Consider the following 23,339-nt stretch of genomic DNA (forward strand, 5'->3'; position numbering starts at 1 on the left):
AGATCATAGCATGATGCGAGGGAGTGGGGACGTCACCAGCTTGACGGTTCTGGGGAAGAAGCTATTTTGGAGTCTTGTTGTGTGCAACTGGAGCGTCTGGAACCTTCTACCAGATGTTAGGGGAGAAAACAAGTTATGACTGGGGTGAGAGAGGTCAGACATAATTTTGGTGGCTTTTTTCAGACTGCAACAGGTGTTTTTCCTGGATGAATGGTAGGGCACTGCCGATGATGTGTTGGGCAGTTTTGCCCACCTGCTGTAGTGCCTTATGGTCAGATGTGGTGTAGTTTATTAACTTTACAGTACTTCACAGTACAGCAATTCAAGTCTCTTGAATCAGTATCAGTACAAAGTTCCAAAGTCTGAATAACTCTGAAAGTGAAACTGTCCTTACTTTCAGAATTACTCACCAGTCTAAATCTTTTTTCTTAATATGGGTGTGAAATGTCATAGTGATTAAGGTTGTGTAACGAACAGTTCTTTCCGGACCCTATGTGGACGACAAAATCCGACGAAGTGGGGAAACACTGGGGAAACGTCATGCAGGAATACGGGGCTGAAGACAGGGGGGCGTGTCCAAGGTGCGCTGGTGGACGGGGGAGGTGTGGCCGAGGCGAACAATCCAAAAGAGTAATCCTTAGAGTATCCAAAACACAAGGGTAAGTCCAAAACCAGGAGATCCATCAGAACACGGAATTAAAACCACGAAGGCCGGGTCGGAACCGGCAGACAAGGAACAGGACCAGGCGCTTCCAGGACCCGGACTCCCACGATATGGAAATCAGATGCAGAGCCCGGATGAGCGTCAGAGCCTGGCTTTTAAGGTGGGCAGGGAATGGGAAACAGGTGCAGAGAATAAAGTCTTTAGTGAAAGGGCTGGAGCACCCTTAAGGAGGGGGAACTATAATCGTGACAGGTTGTGTGTCAGCTGAGATACTGCCAAACCGAGCAATTCAGTTGTAGGGGTTTTGTACATATACTGTACTAGGACAATTCTTAATTGTAGCAGAAAATCACAAAATGATTCTTTGATGGCTATTGTCAAGGAGAGTTCTTTCCGGACGATCCAGGGTTGAGTGAGAAAACACGAGGAAAAAAGGCATTCAGGATACAGTAGCAAGCATTAGGTACAGATTGAAGACTTAGACATATAGATTTCGAGAAGTTTCAGACTCAACCTACCAGGAGAGGCAGTAGAATGAGGCATCAAGCTACACACATAACAGGACGCATTTGGTCAAGTACTTTTCACAGTATAGTTCATGTAATGATACCACAAATTGTCCTGAAAATCAGTATGATCAGTCTCATTCAGCCAGTCCAGTGGGGAAACAACCTCTCTTCTTTGTCTGATTTTCGGAACCGTTTGGGCCTTCAGTAGCTCTATTGTACTTTGCCAGTCAGTACTGTTTCTTGGCCCTCTGCAACCATATAGTTGCCCACTATTGCTCTAGATGATAATGGCACCTCCAGTTCTGTTGACAATTTAACAGTGAAAATAAGCTGTAGCCTGTCTTCTCCAAACAGGTACAGAGTACACAGGGAGTGGCTGATGAAACAGTTTCCTTTCAAAGGTCACTCTTGGAAGAGCAGGCATACTGTAATTATCTTCACCACTTTAATACACCAGAGCAGAAGAGCAGACAAAGGTAAGAGTTCATTCCTTAAAAAATGAGAAAATTAGAATTAGAGTGATAAAAGAGAGGATGCCATTTGCACATTTGGTTATTTGTTTTCATTTCAGTAGCTAATAAAGTCAAAGATCTGATTCAGCTGTTCCACTGTTGCACAAACTGTGCACAGAAGTGCTTGATTTTCTCTCTTTTACATAACCACCTCACTGTTTGCATTTGAGTCCTCTAATTTGTGTTTCACCGTTCATTCTGAAGACATCCTCTGGATTGAATTTGTCCACTCATAAACTTCTCACTTACAGACTAAAAATAATCTGTTCCTGTCAGTGTAGGACTTCACTTTGATTACAGAAATGTATTTTGATGTTCAATCTCACTTTTACAGTTATGGTCTAATATTTGACTATACAGGATTCATTAAGTAACATAATATTTGCTTTGTACAAATTTGTTATTATTTCATGTCATATCTCTTTTCCATGTATATTGGAAAGATCAAACTAATTATATTTCTCTACAAAACGTCTTCATTAAAACAGAGTGTTTAAAAAAAGTGTTGGTAAATTTTACTTGCTGTAATGTATACTTAGCAATTTATGGTGCCAACCTATTCCAAAACATCAGAATAGTACCTAAATTGGTTACTTGTTTATGTCTTGTTATGAGAACTTGGAACAAATCTGAGACTTTTACTCATGTTTTACATGTGTTTTATTGGGAATTTAGTTTCACTTTCACTTTTAACTTATAAGCAGAAATTGTAGAACTAATTTTTCCTGATATTGTCTAGAAGATGTATATGGTGTTTGAATATACAGGTCACTATTGATAAATTTGTGACAAGTGAAGGGTAGAGAGACATGCTATACCGCGGGTTTAATTTAGATATGTTTGGTATGTAAAGTTATTCATGGGAATTATTTGGTTTGGTTTGATAAAGTGGGATTTATTTGGTAAAATATATTCCTCTTTAAAAATATACCATTGTAGTTTGCGGCTTTACAATCTGCCTGAAGAGAGGTTGGCCTGCTCAAAGTCTTGTGACATTGTTAATATGGCAACACTTTCATTTTCATTGTGTAATCTGTGCCTGCTTTAGGGCTTTGGTAAACAGTTTTAGTTACTTTAAGTATTGCTTCACCTCAATATTAAGGTGAATTAAAAATGTAATGGATTTCACATTTTATAGAACATCTTCCTGCAATTCTAGGATTGTTTCATGTATAGTATATAGTTTTTTTAAAAACTTCAGATCTTTGTACCAGTAAAACTAAGACTATTCAAAACAATTTATAACTGAATTATAAGAAAGCAAATTCTAAAATACAGAACCAAGTCTTGTTAAAGTAATTAAATCCTTCCTATGTTGTTCAATTGTGTGACATTTTTAAATCATGTACTGCATGTGCATTTTTTAAATACATTTTTTTCAGAACCTGAATTTTGAAGATTTCTAAGTTGTAGTAAATGTCAGCATTGACGTTGGATAATAAAGGAGATAAAACTGTAATCTGTTGATTGCTCAGCTATTCTGATCTGTGAATTCAGACCACTTTTGCCACATTTTGCAGGGTCCTTTAGATGCTCTGTTGCAAACTCCATGCTGGCTGATATTTAGCAATGTCTTTCTTCATGTCACTTTATCTGCTCAGTTTGGAAAGACATCCTGATGTACTGTAGGCAGTGTCTGAGTGATGTGATACACCCTCCATTTCTTCATGATTGAGTAGACTGCGCTTACAGCAATGTTCAGAGATATATTTTTGACCTTCTCCTGACTGTGCTCTTTAATAACTTCATCCTGGATTTATGTGAGATAAACAAAAAAGAAAGCATCAAAAAACAAACCTACAGTACATGTATAAATCAATCAAACTAACTTCACATTTCCTTGTTCCTTTACTTTTTTTCTGAGTTCAAGTGGGGTGTTACAAGGAAATGTTCTACATGATTTTACCCTCTGAAATGTTATCTGTGAGGTTTATGATATATGATAAATTATATATTGTACAGAGTACAAGCATGTAGATGCCATAAAAAAGGCAGTGCATATTCTAATTGTTTCATTCCAGGCCTTATACACAATGTTTGGAACAATTGAGGTGTTTGTCTGGCTGCAAGTGAGCTAAGAGGTAGGAAAACACAGATGGTCAGATGTGGGACAAAAGTCATAGTATTAAAATAGTCAAACAGAAAAAGACAGAGAGGAACAGAAAAGATACAGAAAGAAGAAATACCCTTGCCCCTTTCCTCTCTACTTGTGTCATATGGTACTGTAGGTCCTTGTTTTCAGTCGCTGAGGCCAGATTCTGACTAGGTGATCTGAACTTTAGTTTAAAGAGTTTGCCATCTTTAGTGAAATTCCAGTTTCCTATATTGTGGAATTTTCACTTTTCCTAGTTAGTGCATTTCTAGAATTAGGGAGATTGCATCCCATGTTACAGGAAGTGAGATTTAATTCTGAGTTATGTCTATTTCATATATTGCAGGTTATTTTCTTTGTGACCTGATAAGGTGTTGAGCAGTCATTTCAGTTTAATATGCATTTTGTGTTTCTGGGTATATAGAAATGGGTATATGAATTCTAGGGCAATCCTTAAATGAATGGACTGAGTGAAATTCGAAACCTGTAAAACAGAAAAACTCAGGGAGTGAGGAAGCCTCCCTCATGTCCCTAAATATGTATAGACTGTTATCATGAAAAATGTAATGAACTGTAAGAATATTCCCTGTAGACCAGTAAGGGTCAGTAAAGGTCTAATAACTGAATGATGCTGAAATGTAGCAGCATTAACTGTATAATTGGAAGATGTATTTTAGTCAGATTTCTATTCAGAGACTTCAGGATGTTATATTCATGTTTGTTTTTCTAAATGACATAGTACCCATCATGCACCATTAAAGCGTCCTCACATATATACTTAAAAATATATTTTCTTTAAATGTTGTGCATCAAGGACAAAAAATATATCATAAGGAAATGGATAATAATTGCCTTTCCTGTGTTCTTTAAACTGCACCATCTACAAACCATTATTAAAACACAAGTGTTTTTAGGTGGCAAGTTGGCACACTTTATACTGATGTACAGTATACTGTATGAAACTTCAATTCTGGCAATGGAAATATCTGATTTCAGGGACATTAACATATTCTAATGTTATCCTTTTATTAGAATGTCCTTGCAAACTCTAATGTGATGCTCCTTTAAGACTCAATTCACACGGACTTTTAAGATAATTAAGTTCACCTGATTGCTTTGGTCTCACGATGGAAAGATGTCTCACGAGGACAGTGGGAAGAAAGAGGGAACAGGAGACAGAATAAACAGAAACAGAGACAGCTGACAGGACAATTGTCCTATCTATGATAAGCTAGGAGAAACTTTATGACAGTTTCTCAGAAGCCTGTCAAGACAATTTCTCTGCCTAGTTCTACTGAAAACATTTTTGTTGTATTTGATTTCACTTGAGACCTATAGCTTGATGTCCCATCAGCATGGAGTAACATGATAATCCTGGACTGTTGTCTTCTAAAGATTTTTAAAAAGCTACCTATAAAAGAACATCTTTATACTGACACATAATTATTTTAATTTTGATTTATTTTACAATATTCTGACCTAGTGATAGAAAAGTGGAACTATTTATTTTCTCAGCTACATCCAATCTATTCAGAAGGCTTGTAATGGATATCATTCTAAGGTGTTATAAGAAACAGGTAAATGCAGATGATGAAATGTATTTCTGAAAATTTATTCTGGTAAATAAATTATTATTCTTCTGTCTCTCTTAGCCTTGTCTTTAAAATGTGAAATCTATGTGAACACACTTGTAATTGTTAATATGCATCTGATCATTGGTGTGCACTCAGCATGACAAGTACAATGTCAGGGAAACACTTTCATAACAAGAAAAGACACTAATTACCTTCAATACTATAATATAACATACCAGCACAACAGAGAAGTCCATTATATACATTGCACTGGCCCGATAGACGCAGCTACCAGGAGACTGGAGACTGAATCCAGGTGCAGGAAAAAGGGAGAGCAGGCAAGCAAAAGCAAAACTACAATTTTTAGACATGATCCAGAGGCACAGTCAATCCGCTAAATTTACGGCTCTTTCTCCTTCCTGATGCTGTTTCCCTTGTTTATCATACTGTATGCTGTTTTTCGTCACTGTTCCCATGACACATTAAATCACATTACATTTGCCTCTTCTGTGACTGACTCTTCTGCAATTCAGGACCAACTATTTGACCCCTGTCAATATTTCTTAGATCTCTCATGTTGCTTTAGAAGCTCACATATTAAAGTACTGTTTCCACAGCAAAAACACATTGGTAATTCATTTTGAAATTAATATGAAACACATGTTGAATCCTTTTTAGTTGTAATAAAAATATTTCAGATTACAAGTGTTGTTTTCATTAGTTGTTTCCATCATTTTTTCCACCTTCTGTACATTAGCAGTATGAGCTTTTTTCTTTCTCACACGTTTATATTGTCAATGTTGCCTTGTACATTAAAGTGAAACAAGTGAACTCAAAACCATTTCACAGGAAGTCCTTCAGCACAGTGTACATGAGTCTGTCTTTATCAGCCTGTCCTTCTTTCAGTTATTCCTGATTTAATTAAAAACATAACATTAGTGAAACAGAAAGTATATTTCTGTTATTTCACCATTAAAAGTCAAGCAAGACAGATGCAATTTGGTAAACGTAGAGAGGGAATAAAGTTTCTCCTGCATTAAAAATATACTGAACTGCGGTAACTGTAGAAGGTGGCTGGGGGGGAGGGCAAGAGGTTTTACCAGAAGCTCTGAAGTCACACAGAGCTGCAGGGATGGGCTCACAGTGCATTCAGGTTTAAAATGGTGGAGAGTGAAACTGCTGACTGTGATGAATAAGCGTCAGTGTTTTTATTCACAGAGTAATAATATGTACTTTATTATGTCCATAGTTGTGTGACCTCTGTGTGCAATAGAAGTCATTCATATGATTTCAGACATAAATACCTTTGTCTATGTAAGATCCCTCAGTCAGGCAGTGAATAAAAAGGTTCAATCCTGGAGACTAAGGAGCCTTCAGAACAGCTCAGGGAAACTGTTGTAGAAAGACACAGACAGGCTGCACACGGGTGTCTGTGGAAGATTTTGTACTTATTACGTCAAGTTATGTGTTGCTGTGCAATGTCCTTGGTTACAAGGAGATTTTGAATGGGAGCCCTACCATAAATATCAGCTTTGTGAAGCTCGTGATGTGCAGTATTTGATGAGACCGGATCACTGAGCTGTAGATTCTGTTCTGTGGTAATTTTTGAGACTTTTGTTTTGTTGTTTTTAGTAACTATCTTTTTAGTTGACCATTAGCCCTGTAGGTACAGTAAACTTTGAACAGTTACCATTGTTCCTCCTTCCTGAGGCTGTTTTGCTTTGTCGCACACTGTTATGGTTTTCATCACTGTTCCCCTTGACACATTTAATCGTTTCATCACTTCTCCGAGTGATGCACCTGCAATTTGGACACAAACTATTTGAGCACTGTCAAATTTGTTTGTCTCTTTAGAAACTCCCACATTAAAGTGTGGAGGCACCAGGTGGCTGGTGACAACCAATGTTTTTTTTGTTGTTGTTGTTGTTGTTGATTTGTGTGTGACAATTCAAAGGGGATACACATGACAGTTCCTCCAGTGTATCAGCTGAAGTGCAGGGCTTCTGTTAAGAGAAAATCCATTTTAGCTGTCATTTAATTGTTTCAATTTACAAGTGCTTTTTAGCTATGTCTTTCCATTATTTTGGTCATCCCCCAGGCATTTGGAGGTGCAGTAGATGAGTTCTTCTATCAAACACAATGTGTTTGTATTGTCACTGTTGCCTTATACTTTAAAGTAGGAAAAATGTACTCAAAACCAGTTCACAGGAAGTCCTTCAGCACGGTATATCTGAGCCTGCTTTTATCAGCCTCTCTTTCCTTCAGTGGTTTTCAATTTAAAATTGAAACTTTAGTGAAATAGAAAGTTTGTTCCTGTCACGTCTCCATTAAGAGTCAAGCAGAAGAGACACAATTAGGTACAAGTAAAGAGGGAAAAAATACTCTTGCATTAAAAACACACTGAAGTGCTGTAATTGTGGAAGGTGGCTGGTGGGGAGAACAAGAGTTTGGACCACCAATCAGACTTCAGTCCACTGTCTTAGAGTCTGTAGGGGTTTTGTGATTTTACTGATACAATTATTAATTGTAGCAGTAATCACGAGGTGGTTCGTTATGGGTTTTAGACAATCAATCATCAGAACAACTAGCAACACACACACACACATGGATTCAATACAGGAGATACATTTATTTAACATTAATTGTGCACCAAACGTATATCAGTCTGCATGGATACAGGCGGCAGACTTTACTGTGAGGGTTATCAAAAATACAAGGTACTTGTATATTATCTCGAAGAGATGCAAACACAAAGAGATACACAACAGAGAATATACTTCAATATACCATTTGGCTATACCATATCGCTAATCAGTGTCATTACCCACTGTTACACTAGACTTGGAAGTAAATACATTACTCATGAATTAAATTGATAACAACTTGTGTTGAGGTGATGATTCAATTCTCGAGACGCAATGTAGAACATGAGGTTTATTTATCCACTGTGTATGGGTTTTAATTTCCCAGCACAAACACCAAAACCAGCTGACAGGCTCTGTTGCAAACTCTGTCCCAGCAGTCGTTCAATAGGCGTTGTCTCGACGTACTCTGGCTACCGGCCAACCAGTCAAGCTCGGAGTAGGATGGACGGAGGAATCTAACTGCAGCGCGCAGTGCAGTCATTTCTCCCAGGGGTCTACTAGTGGTCCGGCTGACTAGTAGAAAGTCCCTATGCACAGACTGTGACCATGAGTCCTTGGAAGTCACTCTTTTACATGGGAAGAAAACTGGTTTGTTTCCGGCCCAGTGCTGCTTCTGAATAAACTATTCAGGTTGTCGACGAAGGTCCAACTGTAGGCTGCCATTGATCAAGCGGAGCATTCACGTTGGTCGTTGCAGGATTCTGAGTACATACGGGATCCTCGGCCTCAAGCTTAGAACAAAGTCCAAGTCGCAGTGCAGACAACACCGGTTGTCATGTGATTGTCTCTGAGAGTGCACAAAAATGACCAAGGAAAGCCCCGACCTGAGCTTGTGCTACCTTTTTGACCAAGACACAGATGTGTGATGATTGATTGAGAGTTTGGCGGGCATTAGAGACCCAGGTGGTGTTACCACGCCCCGCAAGTCCCTGATTGGTTGACCAAGGTGAGAGATGAGTCACTGATCCCTGACACCTAGGACTGCAATCCAGATGTCCTCTGGCATTCCATAGACAGATAGGCTCCAAGGATGACCATTGATCATGATGGCCAGGCTTAATTAACTGCATCCCTGTTTGGGAGTTGTACCTTATCAAAAGAAAACACCTTAAATCAGCTTGCATGAATAGCTTCTCTGTGGCTGCACCACAGAGATGAAGAGAGAGAGCTGGGGCCTCATTTAGGAAAGCACAGCAACGCTTAATTCTGTCTTATTAACAAGAATTACCGCTACAAGTCTGAGAGCCTGAAAACACTTTAGAGTAAGCTGCACAAGCAGAAGGACTTAAGGGGAAACTTCACACCACCCTGGGTGAGTTTCTCAACAAAGAATATGTCAGAAAGAGGCACTGTTTCACCTCTCTTCTGTACTGCAACAGCGTTGTCAAGTGGTAGTTTCTGACAAGGGTCCTTGTCTGCAGCCGAGTGCAGGACTCCTGCTCTGAAGACACACAGAGCTGCCAAGATGGGTTCACAGTGTATTGAAGTTTAAAATGGTGGAAAGCAGAAGTGCTGACTGTGGTGGAGAAGATTGCATAAAGTGCTTTTTTCAGCTCATTCTACAAGTACTAAGAACCTTGAGATTTTTGCACTTTTGCAAAGAGGAAAAGGATAATTAATATGATGAGAAAAATTACAAAATCATGATCGCATACGTTTTCAAACCCTTATAGAGGAAACATAAATTCATTTGTGTGTACAAATGAAGCTTACCTAATAGTTTTGAGGCCCTTGTTTGTAATAATAGTCATACACATAATTTCAGAAATAAATACATTTGTCTCTGTAAGGTCCCTTAATCAGGCAGTGAATATAAATAAAAGATTCAATCCTGGAGGCTAAGGACCTTTTAGAACAGCTCAGGGATACAGTTGTAGAAAGACACAGACAGGCTGCACACGGGTCTCTTGTGGAACAGCACTGGCTGCATCCACCCAGTCACAGGCTGTTTCCTGTTCTCAGTCCATGTACAGATATCACCTTGCATTCCTCTTCAAACACTTAGGAACTGGGGGAAATTTCAAGTGCTGATTTATTAATCACTATCAGAATAATACTAAGAATGTAACATTATAAAACAGTTTTATGCCCCCATAGAGAAACAGTTGGTGATATGAATGTGAATATATCATTTTATATTTGATAAATGTCAGAATATACATCAGTTTGATAATATGTATTTTTCTCATGAATAACATTGGAATTAATGTGTCTGTGTTCTTAATGTACAGTACAGTCTGTGAGAGTGTGTTCGTGTTGTTAATGTGCAGCACAGTGTGTGAGTGTGTCAGTGTTGTTATTGTGCAGTACAGTGTGTGAGTGTGTCAGTGTTGTTAATGTGCAGTACAGTGTGTGAGAGGGTGTCAGTGAAGTTATTTAACTGTGCAATAGTGCTGTAGCAGTGTTAGATTAGAAGAGATGATACTAAACAAACTATTTACTGTGAAATAATGTGAATCCATATTGTACTCATAGTCAGCTCAACTGATCATGTGGGTCATTAAGGTAATTTTACATAATGTAGGTTACATTGAGTGACTTGATAGTTAGTGTGTGTGGACCAGAGTGGGTTGCGTGGCAGAGGGACCCTCCCCCTGGCAATACATTGGTATCAGGGAAGTGAGTGGGGTCTATCTAGCTGCACCCTCTGGGAGATAGTGGAGTGGTGGCTGGGCACAGTGAGGTGCACTGGCAGCTGTGAGTTCACAACCTAAGGACATGAGAGTGAGGCACCAGAAAGGTTGTGAGTGTGTGTTAGAGAGGGACAGTGTGTTGTGTCTCTGCACGGTGTGTAGTGCAGAAGAAGACTCGGTGATGTAGCGTGTGTCTGTGTAACCCAACCTGGTGGCGTCGGGAGAGGACGTCAAGGCTGGAGGTGGACCTGGGAGTCCAAGGTACAGGTTGTGAGTGAAACAGTGGTCTAATGGAGTAGGAGCAGGAGGCTCCATGATGGTGTCTAGGAGCCGGAGGTTCCTAACAGTAAGGACAACAGGATGAACTTGGTGAACTTGAGACTCTGAAGTCAAAGGGGCCAGAATTAATGGTATGTGGAGGAACAAGTAATAGGTTTATTCCATGCTGAAAAAAATAAGAAAGAGAACACAACATTTCGGCCATGGAGCCTTCTTCAGGTGTGAGAGAGACAAGGCAGTAGGAAAAGGTAATGTAGCAGGAGAACAAAGGCTGGGAGGGAGGAGGAGACAGAAAGAGAGGCCAATCAAGAGGTGTGAAGTCAGAATAGGTGCAGAGAGGTGTGAAAAGAAACTTCCAATGAATGGAGAAAAATTAAAAGAACAGTAGTCTGTCATTAAAAGAAGGGAGAAGGTGTGATCCCAGCTGCAGAATAATTTTGGTTTCGGTCTTTCTGACGTATGAGTTCCGAAAACCACCTTTGAGAACAGAGAAGGAGAGATTAGAGTGGTCGTGGCCGTCAGAGGTGAAATGAGAAACAATGGGCTTGGAGAGATCTTAAATCTTTACAGTCTCCGAGTCTCCTTCCTGTTTCTCCAATGTTGATGGCTGGGCATTTACTGCAAGAGATATAGTAAATAAGGATGCTGGATGTACAAGATGCCATCTGGGTGATATGGAATTGTCCTGAGGGGCCTTGAATGAGTATGGTGTTGGATGTGTACTTGTAGGTGATACAGCGAGCTCTGTTGCAAGGGAAAGTGCCTGGTGTGGATGGTTGTTGATGGCGGTCAAGGGAGCTATGAAAAAGGAGGTTACGCAGATTAGGCGGTCGGCGATATGAGATGATGGGACCCATCAGAAAAGAGGGACCCAATGGAGGGATCATCCTGTAGGATGGAAAAGTTGTGGTTAATAGTCCTGGGGATAGGAAGTGTGTTAGGGTGGTAGGGAAGCACCAAAGGAATGCGGCTGTTACGGCGGGAGTTCCTGATCAGGTTGATGGTCTGTTACGTCCCAGTGTGTGTTCTGAGTGTGTTTTTTCTATGTTCCACACTGCTGACCCTTGATTGTTCTCCCTTCCACATTGGCCCACCATCACTCCACTGTTTCAGTATGATGTCATCATCAAACAGCCCTCAGCAAATCAGAACACATCTTATTCAGTATATAACCTGGAGGTTTTTAGCAAGGAGAGGCCTTTCGTTTGACTTCGGTCCTGTTTGGTTTTGGTTATCGCTTCGCTTCGCTCCTGGTTATTGCTTCGACTTCATTTGTTGGTTTGTTTTGCTTTGTGTGTGTGTATTTTCGTATAGCTTCGGCTTTTGATGTTTTGTTGGTTTTACGTTAGTTTCTTTGTACTTTCGTTTGTTTGTGTGTTCATCCTTGTTTTGTCATTACCTTGCCCCAGTGTTACATGTTCAACTTTTGTGTTCTTTTTGTACCCTGCTACTATTAATTACTCTTGTTTTCCCTTATTTGTCTTCCTGCTTCACTTGTGTTTTTGTGTGAACTTTTGTATATAAGGTTAGTTTAGGTTGTTGGGTACACTTACACACTTAGTTGATTTTGTATTAGTACACTAGTTTAGTACGGGTGAGTGCCGTTTGTCTTGTATGGTTTTGGGTAGTCAGTGCAGGTTAGCTAGGGTGTTGAAGACGCCGAAGACTGTGTGTTTCGGGGTTTCTTTTGTAGTCAGATTAGCTTTCCCTCACTGTCCTAGCCAGCTCCACTTTTTGTTTGTTATTTTCTTTCCTTTGGCACCACTCTAGTTCCTTACCCTTATCACGCTTCCTAGTCTCTCACCAAAACCCCCCCTGCTTCCAAAAGAATTATCCTAAATGTTACACCCCTTTTCCCCTAGACACTTGGGGTTGTAACATGGTCCAAGGGGGGTTTTTGGCTCAGGCAAGGGCCCTGTCAATCACGATGCTGGAGTATCCTCTGTTGATGAAAAAGGAATACATTTTGAATTCGATGTCATTGCTGCATAATCGTCGTAGCCTAAGGAACTGTGAAAACGGGAGAGAGTGTTTAGTGTGTTTGGGGTGAAATGAGCTATACAGGAGGTAGCTGTGTGAATCCATGGGTTTGTAATAAACCAAAGTGGAAAGTCGGGGGTAGTTAATGGAGAAGTTGATGTCTAGAAACGGAAGAGTAGTGGAAGATATGTTAACTGTATATTTGAGGGACGGGTGGAAGTTGGTGAAATGGTGCAGGAAACATGTGGCGGCACTGACGCAGTCATCAATATATCACTTGTAAAGGTCAGGGACATAGCCAGTGTAGGAAGCGAAGAAGCATTCTTCTACCCAGCTGACAAAAATATTGGCATAGCTGGGTCCCATTCTGGTGCCCATGGCAACTCCACAAACCTGTTGGTAAAAAAGATTATTGAAAGAGAATGCGTTCAGTGTGAGGACCAATTCTGCAAGGCGTACCAGGGTGTGGGTGGGTGGATCAAGCACTGTGCATTTGTCCAGCGTGTGCTTGAAGGCTGTAAGGCTGTCATTATGGGGAATGACGGTGTACAAAGATGTAATGTCCATGGTAAAAATGTAGCATTCAGTGCCCTGAAATTGGAAATCATTAAAAAGTTGGAGCGTGTGGTTGGTGTCTTTGATGTAGGAGGGAAGACCTTCATCCAGCGGTCTCATGAGGCTGTCGAGAAAGGCTGAGATGTAAGTAGTTGGACAGTTACATGCTGATATGATGGGGTGTCCAGGGGTGTCCAGTTTGTGGTTTTTGTCCTTCTCTGTAATGATAAACTGGTATAGTTTAGAGTTGAGAGATCTAATGAGGTTAGTCATGAAGGGAAGATGATGTGGAGCTGTCAGCCGTAGAAATTCCTAAGCTTCTTTGATGTTGTTGTCGGATACGATAATCTGTTTTTTGAGGGAGAAAATGGTAGAGAGCATTAGTTTCCTAGAAAATTGTTTTAGAAGTCTCTGAGTGTTACTCTGGGTGGAACAGAGTCAAAAGAAAAGATATTAAATTTAAGGCAAAATCCTTTAGGGATGGTATTATGTTGACAACATCTGTAAAGAAATAGAAGGTGGTTAGAAAGCCTGGTATGTGGAGTCATGTATCCTGTTACCCCATGAGGGGGCTAGTGTGATCACCAATCTAGGAGGAGACTGCATCTAAGATAAAGAAAAGGAACCTAAAAGAGCTTATAAAGGGGTGTGACAGGGGAGAATGGAAGTGTGACCACCCCAATGCAGTGTCAACTACCCCCATGGATAGCACCACAATATTAAAACAGAGATCATGCTTAGGGTACAAGGTCTACATTAGGACATCCTAAAAAACTCCATACTCCTTCCAGCAAAATATTGTCCTCTTTCACTCCTAAATCTCATTAAAGTTTTTGGTCGCTATGATCCAATTAAACCTACTTCTGCTCTTTCCCTATTTACATTACTTTACATTAAAAATAGAAAAACCTGCTGATAGTCATCCCAGGTCAATTTGAGTCCTGATTAGTACTGATCATTCAAGATTACCTTATTTTATACTAGCTCGGGTTAAAATAAGGAGGCTGTAAACATTTATTGCATAAATATTTACTTGTGGAAAGCTTCTTTATACACAGCATTTTTGGTTTTGCCTCCTGGAGCAAAGATGTGAAGTTGTTTTTCACTTCTTACACGTGCGCATCCAACATAGTTGTCCATGTGAGAAGCACAATGATTCCAGGTTTCAAGCCCAATTTTTCGAGTGACTAACCCTGCGCTTTGTTGATAGACATAGTGCAACTGAGTCTAATGGGAAACTGAAGAGGTTTGAACCTGAATGGAAGATCAGATGGAATTATTGGAATTCTTGGAATGAGCACATCTTCTCCCTTGAATGATCCAGAGAGTATTGATGCTTCAAGCACATATGGATGAAGCTTTTTGATCACTAAGTGAGTTCCATTGCAGTTTTGGGGGATCCAAATTTTGTAAAAGCATGACGGGACATCCAATTTTGAGAGAAAACAATGTGAGGTGGAACACCAGTTGGATGCAATGTGTTAAAAAAACTCCACAGACTATTGGACAACATCATCACTGTCAACAACAGTATTAACACTTTGGAAAACTTTTGCTTCACTAGGCATCTTTTTCAATATTCGATCACTGATGTCATCCACCGTATCATTTTTCGGCTCTAGTATTGCTCTTTCACTAAGCCAATTGGTGTTGCACTCAATCAAAACCTGTGCAAGTACTGTCCCTTTTGAGATGTTGCAAGTTGGTGAATCATGTCTGACCAGATCAAAAGGCAATTTAAATGTGGAATGGGCAGTCCTGCCACCAGCAAAGAGGGTTGAAGCTATACTTGATGATGCCACAGCAAGTGCAATGTGTCCTTGTGAACGCAAGTTTGCAAGGAGTAAGTTAGTGACAAATGTCTTTCCAGTTCCACCTGGAGCATCGAGGAAAAAGAATCCACCATGATCAATGGCATCTAGAATTTTTCTGTAGACATTTGCTTGATCTGATGTGAGCTTTGTTTCATTGCTTGCAACAAATTCCTTCAACCCTTCTTTGTTGTAGGACGTTTCCCTGAGCATTTCCTGAGAGATGCCACTTTTTTCTGTTCTTGGTTGAGGCAATCCAAATTGCTTCAGTTCTTTGCCTCCTAATGAAAGGAGCTTGTCTTGAATTTTCACCAGAGCCTCATTGAAGATAATATCATCATATGAGGCATTTTTATTCAGTTTCTTTGCATGGTACAAAATGTCTTCATGTTTGTGGGTTGGAAAGATGACATGCAGTGAACATTATACAGAAGAGATCTCTGAGTATATAAGGTGAAGCAGTCAATATAGCCTCTGTAAGAGCTTCATCCCAGTGTTTGACATCTTCTAGAAGTCCATGGAGATTGCAGGCTTCTCTGTGGGTTGAACACACTCTGCCTTCAAATGTCCTGAGTCATTCAAAGGAAGTTGGACCTCTAACATTGTGAAGTAGTAAATGCACATAATAACATACTTCATTGTTGGGATGAACAGTGCAAACTCTTCCTAGAGCACCAGATGCTTTGATTGCAGGGAATCCTTCAATTGGTGTTCCTTGTGATCTTGGTTTCCATGATCACAGGGAATGACGGTGTACAAAGATGTAATGTCCATGGTAAAACTGTAGCATTAAGTGCCCTGAAATTGGAAATCATTAAAAAGTTGGAGCGCGTGGTTGGTGTCTTTGACGTAGGAGGGAAGACCTTCAACCAGCGGTCTCATGAGGCTGTCGAGAAAGGCTGAGATGTAAGTAGTTGGACAGTAACATGCTGATATGATGGGGTGTCCAGGGGTGTCCGGTTTGTGGATTTTGGGGAGGAGGTAAAATTGAGAAACCTGCGGATGTTCCATGATGAGCCGGTTCGCCTTCTGGGGAGCTCCTGCTTGGTCTACCTGTTGCCATGTTATTTGATCTTCTGTTTTGGTTGGGGAGCTTCAGCTGTTCGAGCTCTTTGCGCCTGTAACCTTGCTTCTCTTTGTTTTCTGTTTCTAATAGGTGTGCTGCTTTGAATTTTGAAGCATCTTTGGTGGACCTACCCAATGACCCAGACCTCTTCTTGGGTGGCATGTTTTGATCTATCTAATTTTATTAAATGGTTTATTAGAAGGTTTAAATTCCAGGTGCTTTATAGATATAGAGAGATTAACACAACACAATTATTTGTGAGTTTGTGCTGAGTGATATTGGATAACATGCCACCGCCTGACATAATAATACGCTGGACAAACATTTGAGGTCAAATTCTTCCATGAAGGGGGTACCTTTAAATAGGAGATGACGGCAGCAAAAAATTTTGGCGCGTCATCTCTTTAAAGCCCTGGCCAAATACGAAGACAGTACGTACAGTTATAATTCAAACTGAATTAAAAACTACACATCCCAGGTAACATGGTGGTGCTTGTGATCCTTGTGTTTAACCAACGAAACAGGGTGAAAAATCAGTCACATGACTTTGGGGCTGAGTTTCGAAAGCTTAACCTATCAGCAACAAAGCGAAATTTACACGATAGGCTACCTCGAACTGTCAGTTACACAACTGTGTATGTCGCTTAAGCCACTCCTATTTGGCATTTTAGTTATGGAGGCGGGAAGACACCCCCCACCCCTCTGGGTGCCCGGCTTGTCGCCATCTTTAACCGTTCCGTGTACGTATCACAGCAGGGAGAGACACGTTAATCCCAGCTACAATACAAATATATTTTTGTGGTAAAGGGGAGCAAATGCGCACTTTTTTTGCAACAGAAATACACAGAGAAAATAAATCCTTTCTGACATCTCAAATCAGTTTCAATCAAGCTCTCCAAAATGAACAAGAAAAAGAGCATTTTCAGGGAGCAATTACACTGTGTTTATGTAGAATAAGTGATTAGATTTACAAGCAATCTAATTTCTTATTCGTTTAAAACAGTGAAATGTCAGCTGCAACAGATCGCACCAGAGACAGCACTATCTCTGCCTGTCATAGACGTTCAGGAAAGGGTGAATGAAAGAAGTGATGTCAAGTACAATAATTCGGTGATCAATAATAACAGTTGTAAGACAAAAAATCGTGAAAACTTAAGCTTTTTAAGACTAAAACTAAAATTCAGTCTGCGGATTAAGGCAAATGAAAATTTAGGACGTAAAAGTGTTAGAGGTGTAAATGTAAAAATGCAAAAATACACATGAGCAAAAAGTTTTAGAAATGGAGCAGGTGTTACTTTGAAATAAGCAAACAGAAAAAAAACATGACTAGACATAGTGCAGAAGAGGGATGCAGGAACATTTGCAAAAACTGAGATGTGCAAAAAAAATCACAGAAAGGTGTGCGTTACAAAAGAACATGCAAACATGAAATAGATTTGGCAAAGAGTGAAGGGCTTGAATAATTAGGTGTATTTCTGGCAGGGAGAGTATGAAGGTTTGATGGGATATAGTAAAAAAATTAACACACATAAAAAACATCAATTCTGTCAGAGAGCCTTACTGTTTATGAATTAATAGCAAAAATGGTTTCATGGAGGGCTTCTCATATACTGTAGTTGGGCGTTCAGGTAGATTGCCAGACAAAAGGATTTGTAAATATATTTTGTTAAAGCAAGTCAGTTTTTTGCAACACATAAAATACATTTTTCCAAGAAAGTTTAGCCTTTGTCACTGATGAAACCACAAAATAAAGACATAAATATAGAAATCTAAAGATTTTCTTATTCAATGTTGGTAGCAGGATGAACTGTCAGCTTGAGCTAAGTGTATATTTTGACACAGAGTTGCTGCAAGATGTTAACAGTGAAACCAGGTATTTAGAAATGACTCATTTCAAGAAGAAGATTTTCAGAATAATTATAAATCTAGCAGGATAGAGTAAGTACAGAAAATAGGTAGTTAGATTGATCAGATTAGTATGGAAATCCATGTAGCAAAGAGGGTGTGAGACAAACTAGTATACTTAAGATATTTTTTTTCTGAACCAGGGAAAATCTGATTATGTTTCTCTATAACAATAATAAAAAACTTAATTTTATATAGCACCTTTAAAGGTAGCATCTCAAAGCAATGCAGTAGGTGTAAAAACAATTATAAGGACCACAGATTACAAAGTAAATACATATAAGAAAGAAATTCGAAAATGAAGCAGATACAGTATACAGCTTGTCCAAAGTCATCCATTATTAATACTATTAGTAATATCTTCAGTAAAGGCTTTGATGCATAAATATTTCTGATAAAGGTAGGTTGTGTACTTTTGTCCAACTGAGCAATCTTGCTTTCATAAAATATACCAACATTTTAATGACTGATGATTAACATGCTGTAATACACAGTTCAAAATTAAAGGCTCAAATGCTGTACATGAGAGGTTAAGCTCCCCCTGGCGGGTTTACAAGGCGACGCCGGATAGTTAGTCACGTGACACACGTGAACTGCGTGATACCGCGTGATACTGCGACACGCCAACCGGGGTATGCCGCGAAATACCTCACCCATTTTGAATGGCTGCATCTGTACATGCATAATTTAATTTTGAAAGCCACTGAGACATCTAGTACTATTGTTGTATTTATGAAAACAAACATACAAAAAGCATGCTAACAACGGTGCCATCCTATTCCTTAGTTAATACATTTTATTTTTATAAACAGTTAAAATTGTTAGCAAAATATTTTGAATTATATTTTACCCTATTTTTTCTTTAATTTTGTATTTAACTTATTTTCGGTTAAGTTTTAATCAGATTTAATGTATATTTGAACAAAGAAAACATATTTTTACAAGATGTGTGAAAAAGTGCAAAATTTATTACAGTGCTAAATTTAATATTATTAATTAGTAATAGTTTATCCTAACACCTAACTTTCTTAATCAGATGTATTTAAAACAATGAACTAAGTGTAACATAACATTCAGAAATACAATTGAGAATAGTTTTCTGGTGTTTGTATAGATTAAACTTTTCTAAAATGTAAAACAAAATTAAAGATGATTAAAATCTGTAATCTTTCCACATGCATTGTCATTAGAAAGTAAAAGTTCCTGCTTTGTCCAACGATGGTATCAAAAAGTGGTCTAAGTGATGAGAAACCTGTGCTTTATGATAATTAAGGGACTCAGAAGTCAAAGAAAATGATTTATGTTGTTTAAGTTTAAACACTAAGTTAGAATGCAGACGCAGTTGGTGCCATTCGCACTCCACGCTGTAGAACGGCCATTGTGTAATACTGAGCTCTGTCGGTGCCGGCCCATCCATGACGGAGAGAAGTGGGCAGTACACTATTTTCAGAGCCTCTGATTGGGGAAAAAAAGACATGCTGATCTGTTCTACATACCAGGAAGAGAACAGAATATGATTTTTTCTATTCGAAATTAAGAAGTAAAAACCTTACAGCGTACACAAAGATTCTAAGCTGATCATGAGGCAGAATAATCATTCGCATAAAAAGTGGTTATTAACTATCAAAACCTATTTTTATAAAGTTTAAAGTTGTGCAATGTCTAAGTTAAGCAGGAACACATCATTATATCATATTTTTTATTTCTTTTTTACAAATAAATTTCTCAATGTCAGAATTCTCAATGACAGTAACAGTCAACCCAGTGGATTTCTTCAGAATGGACAGTGAGACACGAATGAGAAGGAACAAGTGGAAACTACATGGAAGTTTATTTAAAACTAACTGCAGGCACTTATTTACATAAAGGATTGTAGGGGTGCGGAACAAGCTGCCAAGTCATGTGGTTGAACTGATATCCTGGATTCCTTGATGAAATGGCCATACTTAGTTCAATGGCCTGAATTGCCTGCTCTCATTTGTAAATAACGTGTTAATGTTTTTCCATTTGTTTATAACATTCCCCTTTAAACAAGAGTTTGAGTGTCACTGTTGTAGTGTGCTCTCTGAATGCACCAGTTCTGTAGGGTTTGGGCATTTACTGGGACAATTGTTAAGTGATGTCCCTTGCCATTAGAACATTAATCTTAAATGTCCACATTACTCCTCGAGAATTCATACAGGAACCAGCATTAGGAACAAACAGGATGAATAACATCTGGAGTATGTATAAACACGGTAGGAGACATCTTCTCAGCATTACACATCAGGAAGTTCACTGTCAATATCTGATACCTCTGTAGTAGATATTTGGGGAGAAGTCACTTCCTTTCTTTTGACATGCTACCTTTGACTCATTCATGCTACCCAGAGTACATCTTGATGTGAGAGTACAGCATTCAGAGTACATCCAGTCATGATCCAGCTACCCGGCAGTAGTGTTACAATAACAACAGTTCCTGTTCCCAGCCCACCGATAAACCACAACACCTGTGTTGGGTATCTGCTAGGGTGGTTTGGAGGTTTGTTCCATTAAAGCAAACTAACTACCTGTACCTCTTCAGGGCTTACTGTTTCTTGGATTTCTATCCAATTCAATAGTGTGGCATCTGAAGGCATCCATGACCTCAAGTTTGGTCTTATGTTGTCTGGTTCTAGACAGTACAGTGTTAAGTTCAAGAGCACTGTGGCCTCCTCGGGAACTTGCAGGAAAACTGTTTGATTAGGTAGCTAATCAAACTACCTGTTTGTGGTAGCTGTATCATGCCCGTCACAAGTCATAGTGACAGTTAAATGTGGTGTGCTGACCAGCCATTTACTTCCCACCTGCTCTTCATAGGGTTCATTAACCTCCCTCTGCCCGTTAGTAGCTTTACACCCTTCATTGGTGAATCATTTAGACACAGCCAATGGATAGTTTTGGTAGCCATACCCATCTCAAGATTTGGAACCAAATTCAATCTTGGATTGCCTTCTGGGTGAGCTATGAGTGATGGGGTTAATGTCACATACTCCTCTACTGAGAAGAGTGGAATCAAGTGGGTTGGGAATTGTGCCATGGCTAGACTGGCTACAGTGGCACTAAGCTCCCTTAACAGGTCTTGTGTCAACATTCTGGCCTGTTGCACACAAGCATAAACCCACTGTATAACACCAACAATCATGTCCACTGGTTGGGGAATAAGGTTTAACCTTGTTGCATAGGAAGTTGCCTGTAGGGTTTTCCCTAAGCTTTCCAATTTTTGCTGCTGTCGATACAGTCTGTCACTACCCTGTGGCATCTCTGACACCTGCCTTCTTGGGGCAGTCAGGGTGAGAGTGCCAGTAGCACACAAACCTACCAGAAATAGCAAATGCACAACAGTGGCCGCAGCAATCAGTCCTCCCAAAAGTCTTTTCGGGTAGCTAATCTCAGTCATCTCCTTCTGGGTGACTGTCGCCTTTCTAAGCTGGCGCAGCATGTACATGGTGTCTTTCTCAGTATGCCCTGTGGCATCTTGGGCACCAACATCCTGGAAATCTGGGGAGATCTGACGCAGCTGCTGATGCTGCTCCTCCTTTTCCAGGGCATCTGCTTTTTCGATTTGTTCATGCCTGTGCTCTAGGAACCCTACAGGGGGTGGTGCAGCTGTGGAGCATGCCTGACCCTCGGCTGAGTGGTCATCTGATCTGGGATTGTTATCCCATTCTCACTGTTCAGGTCCACCCTGCACACCTCCTGATTGAGGAATCCCTCTATCGGCATGTTTACAGTCGTTCGCTGGGGGTAGGTGTAGGACACCTGCTCGCTCCCCCCTTCCCTCGCTAGGGGTTCAGGGAGCTGCCCCAGCACTGGGATAGCTAGTTCACTGTCTTTGAACTCACTATCACCCACCAGGCCCATGTCAGTGCAGGCGGGATTTCTGATGCCCCCCTTTTCCATGTTCTGCACTAACAGGCGGGTGGCTTGACCATCCAGCTCCAGTCTGGGTCTGACAGAAATGGTGTCAAATATATGAGTCTGACAGACTGAGCTGGTGGCTGTAAGAAAACCAGCTCGGCTTTCATTCCCTGTCCCTTCCTGGGGACTGGGTGTGTTGGAAACCCTGCTGTCGAGGCAGGAACAATCAGGTCAGTCTCACTCACTACCTGGTAGTTGTGAGAAATAATGTTACCTGACTGCAGGTTCTCTGGGTCACAGCAGAGGGAATCGGCATCTGGGATCAGGTGTGTCCACAGCGCAGTAGTCTCAGCATCCAGCTGGACCTCCTGTCTAACCTGTGAATGTTGCACCAGGGGCACCTGGCGGTGGCCCCGTGACAGCTGCTCAAGCAGATCCTCACTAATAGAGGACCTCTCAGGGCTAAGGGTGAGGGCTACATCACCAACCTGCTCTCCTGCCATCTGGATCCCTTCCACCACTGCAGGGTGGTGGTCCTGACCCCTCTTGGGTGCCAGGGTGCACAGGGAAAGCTCCTTTTCATCACCAGGTGGGGAGATCTGTTTCTCTTAAGGGATGTAAAAGGGGTGTGCTTTACCTGGTGGATCAGACGGCTGCTTGGAGCACCGCTCCTGTAGCATGGAGGCTGTTGTGACCTCAGCCGGGACACAACTTCCTTGTATATCCGGGGAACAAGAAAATATTTTTATTTCTCGTTCAGAGGGAACAGAAGGAATCTCCACATAGGCTTCTGTGTTCGGTGGGCACTGTGTGAGCACAGTCTGCCTCTTGGCCCCCCTTTCCTTCTGTACAGAAGGCTTAGGAGCCTTGACCTGTTTCCACACCTTGCCTTTCTGGTGATCCACCAAAGGTTCCTCTCTGAGTCGCATGCCCTTTTCTTTTTCTACCCATTTGAGCTTGCCGTGTGACATCAAACACCTTTCAACCTCAGTGTCAATCAGTGTCTCACTGTGTAAGACATCTCCCATGGCAGCCTTGAGGTAAAAGCTTCCTGCTGTTCCTCTGTTTTTTACTGCCTGCTCTGTGACTTCAGGGGTGGAGTCAGCACTCGCTTGGGAGTGGCTGACCTCATCCAGGCAGGAACCCTTCCACTCAATCAGATAGATTGAGGGAGGGAGAGGGGGCGGGTCTCCGCCTCCTCCAGTGGAGAGTATCAGCTCTCATTCAGCTCTCAT

Source organism: Lepisosteus oculatus, chromosome 18 (assembly GCF_040954835.1).
Source record: "Lepisosteus oculatus isolate fLepOcu1 chromosome 18, fLepOcu1.hap2, whole genome shotgun sequence".
In the NCBI taxonomy this organism is placed as follows: Eukaryota; Metazoa; Chordata; class Actinopteri; order Semionotiformes; family Lepisosteidae; genus Lepisosteus; species Lepisosteus oculatus.